The sequence below is a fragment of the Cyanistes caeruleus genome, chromosome 15 (assembly GCF_971803275.1).
Source record: "Cyanistes caeruleus chromosome 15, bCyaCae1.hap1.1, whole genome shotgun sequence".
Lineage (NCBI taxonomy): Eukaryota > Metazoa > Chordata > Aves > Passeriformes > Paridae > Cyanistes > Cyanistes caeruleus.
The window spans coordinates 15,044,776-15,055,495 of record NC_141715.1 but is presented as its reverse complement, the minus strand read 5'-3'; the positions used below and the strand labels follow the sequence as shown (position 1 = coordinate 15,055,495).

The following is a 10,720-nucleotide window of genomic DNA, read 5'->3' as shown; positions in this document are numbered from 1 at the left end:
GAGAGATCCCAGTGCCCAGCCTGAGAGCCCTGTGGCTCCCCCAGCCCCAGGCACTTCCCCAGGGGTGTTCCTGCAGGAGACCAGGACTAGAGGCATCACCAGTCATCACCTCCCAGATCCTCCAAGCCCTGTCAGTTTGCCCAGAAAAGCTCCTTCATCACACGGGGTCTCTGGGACAAATTATTGTCCCCTGCCTGGCTGAAGTGGAGATTTTGCAACAAAATTTATGTGTAATTATCTTCCCAGGCCCCAAGGCCATGAGGCAGAGGAGGAGCCAGGAGGATGTGAGTGGACTCCCTGCTCTCCCCACCGGTCACACCATACCCCAAACTGGGACAGGACCTCACAGACAGGGCCAGGCAGGGGATGCCACCAGAGCTCCATCCCACCGCTGCTGGGGGAGATGGATGTCCTCGAGGCTCTTCATTAAACTCCTTATTGCTGTGAGCCCGTGGCCCCGCAGCCCCTTTCCCCCCTCCTCACATCCCCCTTCCCTGGCTCCCTGCATCCCTCCCCAGGCTTGGCACAGCCAGCACAGCACTGCAGACCCCGCTGCTGAATCCCAACCTCCTGCGTGACTGCCAGGCATTTCCAGATAGTCCTATTGATCCTGTGGAGCCTCCAAAACCCCCATCCCTGCTGCTAATTTAGCTGGGACAGCCTGGCCGTGCCTCCTCCCTTTGATCCGCTCCCTTCAAACAGCCCCCACTGCCAGGAGAGTTTGTGCTCGGTGCAGAGGTGCTCTTTTTGGAACATATATTTTTAATGGGGATTTCAGACGTGACGCAGGCACGAGGGAGCAATTCTCCCATGCCCTGGTATTTACATATTTTCCAGCACAGGCAGGGGAAGGTTTCACGGAGGGAGCCCGGCAAAACAGGAAGGAAAGGAAGGAGCTTTTGTGCTTTGTATCGCCAGGGCCCAATTACAGCCTGAAAGGCGAGGAGCCCATCCGGGTATTGCCCTCTCCAGCCAGTCCAGGCTGCAATTACAGTCCTTGCCAGGCTCAGCAGGGTCTGGGAAAAAAATAGATCTCAAGAGCTTCACAAATGATCACTAGCTCACTCTTCGGGGCGCGGGGATTTTAGGGCACCATCTGCTCGCTCTTCTCTGCCAGCACAGATCCTAAAAACTGCTGGGTTTCACCTGGCTCCTGAAAGAGAAGGAGAGAGAGGGAGAGCCCCGAGGCTCCCGCTGTGCTGGAAGTGAGGGATGGGAGACTGGGGCTGGGGAGGTGATGCTGCAGGGATGGGGCTGGTGGTACTGCCAGGAGGGCTTAGGGTGGGATGTGAGAGGAGATCCCGCAGAGAAAAGGAGGTGGGAGGTGCAGAGGGAAGCTGGGATGAGGTTTCCCAGTCTCCCTGGGACTGACCTTCCCACAGAGGGATGTGATTCCAAGCCTGGGGTGTGCCCAGGCATCGCTCTGCTGCTGGTGCAAGCCCAGAGCTGGCAGGAGCCCTGTGAGGGTGTCTGTGTCCCCAGAGGGGCAGCACCCATCCTGGCACCCCCTGAGCAGCTCCCACCACAATTCAGGTCACTTCTGAAGCCCATACAAGCCATTCAGGCCACCTAACGCCACCCCCAAGCTGCCTGCAGGCTTGGCTGCCCTCACGGTGGTGCCCACCACGGGGACAAGAGCGTGTGACAGCAGAGGGTGGTGGCATTGCTGCCTGAGGACCTGTGCTGGGAACCAGGGAGGGCAGAGTGCTGGCTCTCCAGGGAATCTCTCACTGTGACTGGGGGACTCCCTTTAAGCTCCAGGCCACATGCCATTGACCAGGGTAAAATCCGATGGCAACAGCATTTTCCACTGTTCCAGGGCAGTTTCTGGGCAATGATTGGGAAAACTAAGCTGCAGAGAGAGGAGGAAAAGGCAAAAAGAGCTATATGGGAAAACAGATGGAAATATAAGAGAATCCTGGTGTGACTGATGGGCTGTCCTGTGCAGGGCCAGGAGATGGACTCCATAGTCCTTAGGGGTCCCTCCCAGCTCAGGATATTCCATGATTCTGGGACACTGTGTATTGTGCTAAGACCAGCAAGCTCTGGTTTTGAGCCAAACCAGCAAATACTGAAGGTGGTGCAAGTGGGAGAGCCAGGTTTGACCTTCAGGCTCTGCAAGGACTGAAGTAACGTGCAAGGGGAGGGTCTGTCCCACTAAACTGAGCTCCAGAGAACCACCACGCTGCTCTCAACACATAGGAATTGTGTTTTCTTTGAAGCTCTTTCAGTCTCAGAGTCCTGCCTGGCAATTATACACATTTTCAGGTCTGGATTTGCTGGCCTGTCTCTAGACATATGCTGTATGATATGATATGGAGCATTTGGGCATAGATTTCCGTGCAGCAGCACCGTCTGCTTCCCAGCGCTCCCGCTGTGGCTCTCTCTGCTCCTTCAGCTCTCTGAAACCTACAGATTAATATTTTGATGTACAGGAGGCTGGCTCTGCATCTCAGCGTGGGCAGGGAAGGGGTAAACCCAAATCCAGAGGAGCGGCGGGGGCACCTGGGACAGTTTGGGACAGGGGTCTGTCAGGTGCAGGTCACCCACCTCTCCCAAAATGTTGACCATAAACATCTCAACATCAGCGAGGAGAACCATGAGTGTTCCTGCAGTCAGGGAATGGGATGTGGCAAGCTCTGTGGGGTGCATTAAACTCAGCCTCTTGCCTTGCTTTCCAGGGCTGTCCACACAATGAACCACCCAGGACAGTGGCACGTGGTTCCTGCTGTCCTCCCCAGCCTCACATAGGATTTTTGGGCATGAGACTCATTCAGAGAAATAGTGGGGCAGACCAGAAGCTGGTTCTGGTTCCCATCAGTTGGTTCCAGAGTTTAAATCAAGCTGTTATTGTGGCAAAGGTTGTCCAAGGAAAGCAGCTGCAGACAGGGTTGCACACCCAGACAGGATGAGGTGATGGCTGCAGCTCCCAGCCCACTCTGGATGTGAGGACCAGCTCTGCCAGTCTCCTGCCCTTCCCTTGGCACAGGACCTGGCTCTCTGCAGGATCCCCTCCATGAGGACACGTTGCAACAAGGCTCAAGGGCAGATTTCCCTCTTGGAGTGCACACTGAGGGTCTGACCAGGGTGAGCACCCTCAGGCACACCCCAAAAGGCTGGGTGGGCAGAATGCTGTCAATTTGACCTACAATTCATCCTGGAAGTGGTTCCTGAGGCTTCCACTCAGCAGCCAGGCACTGAGTGTGGCTCTGGGTCATGAGCAGGGCCACAGCATGTCCTGGCTGGAGCCCTGCAGTTCCAGCAGATCACCCTGTCCCACAGACCACCCTGTCCCACAGATCACCCTGACCCACACAGCACCCTGTCCCACACAGCACCCTGTCCCACAGAGCACCCTGACCCACAGATCACCCTGTCCCACAGATCACCCTGTCCCACACAGCACCCTGTCCCACAGATCACCCTGTCCCACAGATCACCCTGTCCCACAGAGCACCCTGTCCCACAGAGCACCCTGTCCCACAGAGCACCCTGTCCCACAGAGCACCCTGTCCCACAGCCCTGGGAGCTCCCTGGGCTGAGAGAGGAGGAAGAGCCATTCCAGAGCCATCCAAAATGGGGCCCAGCCCCTGCAGCAAGGAGGTTCTGAGGGCCAGTTTGGAGGCCAGATTGGAGATATCCCTTCTTGCACCTTATTTCTTCTTTGGAGAGCTTTGGAGAGCTCTTATCCCTTTGCCACAGGGCTAAGAGGAAGGACACACAGTGTCCAGCCTGGGGATGCTCCTGGCAGCTGACAGGGAGGCAGAGGTGGCCAAGCCTTACCCCTACCATGTTTCAGCACAAGTGTGGCACCCAGCGAGGCTCAGTCCCCAGTGACTCCATTCCAGCTCCCAGCCAGAGCCAGCTTTACCTCCCTGTGCTGGAGGAGATCCTGGCTGAGCCTGGTGCCCAGCCTCAGCTCCCCAGCACTTTTCCAGCTGCCTTCCCTGCAATGGGTGGGGTTGGGGGCTCCTTGCTGTCTTCTGCTCCTCCTGGCTTGGCCCTGATGGAGCCACAAGTGGTGGTGATGGTTTGTACATCCCTTCTGATGAGGTCATGTAGCCCAGGAGACCCAACAGTCCTCAGGCTGGAGGAAACCAGGGGGTGAGACCAGGGGGTGACCCTCACAGGAGCACCAGCACTGTTGGTTAAGGGCCAAAGGAGGTCCTGAACCACAGGAAAATGTCACAAGTCTCCACATCAGAACTTCTCCAAGTCCCATCTTCCAGGCAGTTCCAGCTGAGTGAATCCTGGACCAGGTCTCTGTACCACTGAAACTCCCTCCCAGCCCCAAGCACCACGAGTTTTTCTGCTGCCTCACCCCAGCTTGTGCTCGGGGCCACAGGAGGATGGAGACCCCCTCGAGCCCACCGTGCTGCCAAGCCCTGGCCCCCACCTCCCCTGCACACCACTGCCCCTAAAAAGCCAAAGCCACATGCCTTGCTCCCAGCTGCTGGAGAACAGCCAGGAACCACTTCCAGACTGCGTCACCATATTCATGGCCTCTCTTGGGCTATATTTAGTTCTGTGACTGCAGGTTTTTCTGGACGTCGAGTTGCTAAAGAACCGGCACTCCCCACTCAAAGCAGCGCTCATCCCAAAGGGGAGCTGGGCTGGGAGGGGGGAGCTGGGCTGGGAGGGGGGAGCTGGGCTGGGAGGAAGGAGCTGCACAAGCTGAAGGAACCCTGAGCATCCCCCAGGTGAGCTTTGCCTTGCTGACAGGAACAACCAGCACACGGCAATTTTAGCCCTCCCCATCTCCTCTGCTGGGAAGTGCACGTGGAGCTGGGGAGCTTGTGCAGAGCCAATTTTGTTTTGCCATAGCCAGCAGATCTGGAGAGGATGTGAACCTCAGCACCAAAAGCTGCCTCGCAAAGAGGTCACAGAAAACAGGGAGGGAGGAGCTGTGGCTGTGCTGCACATCAGCCTCTGTGGTCCGCAGGGTTTTTACGAGGCTGAGCTCAGAGGCACTGACTCAACCAGCGCAGCCTCCCTCGGGTCCCTGAGCGCTCCAGACTGGCCTGCAGCAGCACAGGGGATGGCAGGAGCCATCTCTGGGCATCCTGCTGGCTCCTGTCGGCTCAGGGACAGCTGGGTGGCTGCCAGACCTTGTGGTTCTCCTTCTGCTTCATTCTGACACCTGGGACAGTCCTGGGGTGGGAGCCCTGCCCAGGAGATGCCATGGATGGCTCCATCCATGTCCTAGCGCAGAACTGGGAGAGCTCTGGGCAGCCTGGTCTCGTGGAGGATGTCCCTCCATGGCAGGGGGCTGGAATGAGAAGAGCTTTAAGGTCCCTTCCAACCCAAACCATTCCAGGATTTTATTAAATGATTTTATGAAGCCAGTGTGTGGTGATCCATGGCCTTAGACATGGTTCAGCCACTTTCTTCCAGCCTGCAGGAACCTAAAAAACTGCTCTGGAGTTCACTCTATGAGGAGGTGGAGCAGTCCTGGAATGCTGACCTCAACATGAAGTGGCAGAATTTCCCAGGTCAGAGGGGACCTCAGGAGGTCTCTAGTTCAACTTTCTGCTCTAAGCAAGGTCAACTGCAAGACCTCCTTGTCCAGTGGGGCTTGGAAACCTCAGAGGATGGAGACAGTACAGCTTTCCTGGGCAAGCTGCTGGTGCTTGGCTGCCTTCATGGAAAAAAAACGTGTCTTTATCACCAGTCTGAGCTTCTCTTAACTTACCTCATACCTGTTGTGTCTCCTCCTCTCACCATACACTGCTCTGAAGGGTCTGGCTGTCTTCTCAAACACCTCCTCACAGGTACTGCACAGCTGTTTTAGATCCCTCTGAATCCTCCCCTTCTCAAGGATAAATCTCCCACTGCTGTTCTCAACATCCTGGAAAGGGGAGGAACTACCTTCAGAAAGAAAAGGGGGAAGAAAAAAAAATAAAAGAAAAAAGAAAGTAAAAATAAGATTAAAATAAGGAGAACTACCTCAAACTCTTGTGACCCTCTTCACTCCAATCCCACTCCAAGTGACAGCAAATGAGAAGATCCCATCCCATCATACTCTGGGCTGCTCTAAGAATTGGGAACAATAAATCAACTGACTTCAGTCCAAGATGTTCCCATCTCTTTGCTGACACCAGATAACACAGGGCTGTGAATATTCCCAGCCTGGAACAACGCTGAAGGAGAAGAAGCTGCTGTCTGCAAGGCAGGGAAGCAGAGATACTTAATAGGTAAAACAAGGGAAAAGGAGGCTCCAGAGGTCTCAGGTAAATCTGTTAATCCCACCATGCCTTGATTTTCCATGCTGCTCCTGAGGAACCAGTGGCTGAATGCACGAAGTGTCTGCACAGGGAAGCAATTGCTGCCTGATCAGCCTCTTCCCCTTAGCTGAATCTTCTTCTCTCTGCTGATTTCACAGACCCTCAGCGCTAGCCAAACCCAAAAATCAGTGCTGACATGGTCAAGGTGGGCTCTCCAGGAGGTGAGCTGTATCTTTTTCCAGGCTGACAGCAAGATTAAGAGGGGCTGGAGGCCCAGGAGTGAGCTCCATCCATCAGGAGCAGATCTGGGGATCACCATCATCAACCATGGTCAACCATTTCCCTCAGCCAGCACTGACCGAGGCCAGCCCTGGTGACAGAGACAGCAGTTCCAGATGTGCAGCTGTGGATGGGGAGGCTGCAGGCTGGAAGTGAGCAGGGCTGTGGAAGGTGTGATGGAAACACAGGCGCTGTGAGGAGGAACAGGACATAACCAGAGGTGACCAGGCAAGAGTGACCGTGAGCTTTGGGTCTGCTGGAAAGGACCAACTCCCGTGACAAAAGGCCATTGGGAGCTGGCATAAAGGTGAGAGCAATCCAGGAAGCTTTTGGAAGCCACCAGCAAGACTTAAAGAGGGTCAGGAGATTGTAGGGCTCATCTCGAGCTACTCATTAGCCACAAGGACTCTGGCCTTTCAACCAGGCTAATTACTGATTGCTCAAAGGATAACACTTCCCACAGCTGCTAAACTTGCTGACACTGGGCCCTGGATGTCTTCTATTCTGGGAAGGGGGAGTGGAGTCTCCTAGTGTGAACTTGTGGAGCTGGGCAAAGCCACACTGGAGCAGAGATAAAGTCAAGGACAGCTGCAGCTGCTTGGCAATCGTTCAAAATGAGCCACGAGTCACTGACTTGGCTATTCTGGGACGAGCTGAAGAGCCAGAGAGCTGGGGAGAGCGAATTCATAGCCTGCTCACACAGAAATGGACTGCAGCAAGCCTGGACCTGACCAGTGCCCAGGCACGTTTGTCAGGGACCTGATGGGAGATGCAAATCTCTGTCCCTGGTCACCAGCGAGGAGCCATGGCTGCAGATCTGCCTTGGGATTGATCTACCAGAGCTCACAGGGCTCCAGCAGGGGAGAACCACACAGGCTCCCCAAACTTTGCAGAGAGAATTCGCTGCTTTGAGGACTTTTCAACCCTTCAGGTTGCCTGAAATTGGGTCAAAGCTATTGCAGGGCTGCCATGCCTGAGTACAACTGCTGCTGAAGCTTCCAGAGAACCTAGCAGAGGTTTCCCAAGTCAGAATTTATTGGGGAATGGGGTGGATGAAGCTTGTGATATTCCCCTGAATCTGCAACCAGTGACCAGAATAATCCTATCAAATCTTTGCCTAAGGCTGGAACCTGAATTGTTTATGTGCTGTATTTTGTGTTTCCCAGCTTTTGGGTGGGAGCACTGGGCTGGGAGGCTCTGATGAGGCCCAGCAAAGGTCTGTTCCCTGCCTCCAGTAATCCCAGTGTTGCTGAGACTGACCTGACCCCTCACACAGCCCAGTGCAGGTCACCTCCAGAGCTGCAAGACTCAGAGACACAATTAAGCTCGTTGGGAGCTCACCCAAAGGACACCCGGCCTTTTGAGGTCACCCCCTGCATATGCTGGAAAGCAGATATGATCTCATTAGGCAAATATTTATGATCAATATTGTCCACACTCTGGCAATGAACAGCATCACTTGGAGCAAGAAGCTCTCCAGGGATGGATGTGGGTTAACACAAGAGCCCGGGCTGAGCGTCAACCTCTGCTCACCTGGCTTGAAAACACCCACATTTATCCTAAACATTTTTTTTTTCACGATTCACCAGGAGATTAATTAGCTGCTTGGAAACCCCAGACATTAATTATTGATTATGTAAAAGATTTTGTTCATCACAGTTGCTGAGCTTGTCAGTGCTGCAGGACAGGATGGCTGAGGACATCAGGACGGAGGGGAAGTCTGGATGGGTGCTGGAGAGCGAGTGGGTTTGCCACCAGTTTCCCATGGTGGGGCCTCTCCACAAGGTAGAAGGGCTCTGAAACAGGGGCCAAGTGCGACAGGGAGAGCCCAGCTCAAACACAGGGAACTGAGGCAGGGGACAGCGAGACCCGGGCAGGAATCAGACACGGGACCCCCCTGCACCCTGGGGCACCTGAGCTGGCGCTTGGGGTGTGCGAAGGGGAGATACCCACACGGCCTCCCCCTCGCAGGGCCACAGCGGCTCCACCGGCCCAGTCTGGGTGCCACAGCCCCCTCCTCGCCCCGCTTCCCCGGGCAGAAGGAGCCGCAGCCGCGCCGAGCGCGGGTGGCAGTGATAAACCTCCTGCGACGCCCGGCAATTAATCTTGCGGTGAGTCAGAGTCACCCGGAGCTTCCTCCCCTCACCCAGAACCAGCCACCGCCGTCTCCAGAAGCTCTCGGCTCCAGGGACCTGCAGATGCCACCTGGCTGGGGAGAGGGATTTGGATTTGGATTTGGATTTTTGGTGCTGTGCCGTCACTGAGAGGTGCCGGATCCCCCTCCGGACCTCCCCACTGCGCCCGAGGGAAACGAGACCCATCCACACCCACATGTGCCGCCTCTCTCTGCAGAGGAGCGGGGTGCTTCAGTCCCAGCTTCTCTGGCCATCAGGAAGGCGAGAGGGAGATGCCATCCTCATGATAAAGCCCGTATAAAAAAAAGGTGTCAAAAGCCAGAGGGGTGGAGGAGGCGGGAAGGACGTAAATAAAGCCCCCGGGAGGGAACGGGTATATTTAATTCCCAGCAAGAAAATGCCCCCGCACATTTTCCCCCTGTCCCCACCCCCCAAACCTGCCGTGCTCCCCAAACTTTCCCAAGCTTTCCCGGGGAGGAAAAAAAAAAACCAAAAACCCTCTTCCCGCCTTGCCCTAGGCATGAATGCAGTTTGCAGTTTTAACAGCAGATGTCTCTCCTATTATGATTTATAAAAATGCTTAAAATAAATAATGCAAACATATTTACAGGAATGAATTCCTGCTCCTGAGCGCGTTTGTCACTCGGAGGCTCCCGAGCAGGAGCTCCTCGCCGCCTGAGCGCCTCCCGCAGCGGCTCCCCGCTGCCCCCCCGCCGGCGCTGCGCCGGCTGCCAGGAGCCCAGGGCAGGGTGGCCAAATCCCAAATCCTCCCCTCCCCTCCCCAAAGCCCGGCTCTGGGCCCACACCGGCGTTTCAATACAAATGTTGTATAATCAACGTGTTAAATATTTAAAATGGTCGCGCAGGAGAGCTGCCCGGCGGTGCCTGATTTCACACATCCTGACAATTTCACGGACCTCTGGGCTTACGTTTCTTGGCAAATAATGAAAGGCGGTGGGAGCCCCCTTCCTCGAAGGGCACGTTGGGGAGGTTTGCCCTGGCCGCAACTCCTCCAAACGCGATGCGACTTGTGCACGGCCTCTCCCACCTCCGCGCCCAGCCATGTCCAATGCTTTTAAGCGTGACCTTGGCGCGGGGCGGATGCGGCTGTCACGCCGCCGAGGTGACTCAAAGGCAGAGCGGGGGCCCGGGGAGGGGGCACGGCCGGGGGGCAGAGCCCGGCGCTTCCAATGGAACAACTTTTTCCAGGGCCGTTCCCGCAGCCGCGCTGTCCCCGGCGCACACAAAGAGCCGGGGTACCTGCGGTGATGCGAGCGGCCCGATTCCCCTCCGCACCCGGCCTGGCTGTTTCCATAGCTTCACTACACAGCGCTTCCCTCTCCCGAGGCCAGCGGAGCAGGACCCGGCATCTTATCAGCGATCATCCTGCCACGCAGAGCTCCTCCGGGCCCTACCTGCCGACGGCCGGTCTCGCTGGCAACGCAGGATAATATCTTTCCCCACCAGAGCCGTGCGATGATTTCTTCCCGCTGTAATTTTTGTCTCGCTTCCAAAGGCTCTTGCATAAGCGGTGCCGAGGAAGCGGAGCACAAAGCAGGGCAGCTGCGGGAGCTCCCCCGGGCAGGGGATGGGGTGAGAGGCTGTCCCAACCTGGGGGACACCCCCGAGAGGCTCTGGCGCTAAGGAAAGGTGAGAGGAGGCATCTAAAAGGATGAACGTGTCCCCCTGGCCAAACCCCACTGGCGAGCTGTGAAGCTGAGCCAGGAGGACAGGGAGGTGGAGGGCAGAATTTTCTCCCCAGTGAGCCAGATCCTGCCTGGATGAGAGCTCCATAGGAGCCCAGAACCACACCCTCTCGAAAAAGAGGCCCAGAATTTGGGCTGGAAAGCCTGCTCCAGGAGGAGAGGGCTGTTTGTGGCCTCCTGAAGGGATGACTTGCCCCAGTTCCTTGCCTTCTCGCAGGTGTCTGTGCTGCAGCTTTTGTCACGCTGGACAGACACATCCCAGGGAGCATGAGCAGGAAAATCATGAACCAAATACCCTGATGTTTTCCCAGTGAGGGTCTCATGTCCCTCCCCACCTCAGCCAGAGCCACAGCCAGAGCTGCACATCCCATCCACT

General features: G+C 56.1%; 1 long non-coding RNA gene across 4 annotated transcripts; it reads right to left on the bottom strand.

The window, feature by feature from the left end:
- Positions 1 to 742: 742 nt before the first annotated feature.
- LOC147650398 (uncharacterized) lies at positions 743 to 10,221 on the bottom strand. 4 transcript variants are annotated; one of them, XR_015276652.1, is made up of 3 exons: positions 10,054 to 10,221; positions 5,693 to 5,868; positions 743 to 1,153 (listed from the first exon to the last, which is right to left on the bottom strand). It is a non-coding gene; the product is annotated as an uncharacterized LOC147650398 (long non-coding RNA). The 4 variants fall into 4 exon arrangements; XR_015276655.1 differs by lacking the exon at positions 10,054 to 10,221 and adding an exon at positions 9,899 to 10,043; XR_015276653.1 differs by lacking the exon at positions 10,054 to 10,221 and adding an exon at positions 9,556 to 9,694.
- Positions 10,222 to 10,720: the final 499 nt, after the last annotated feature.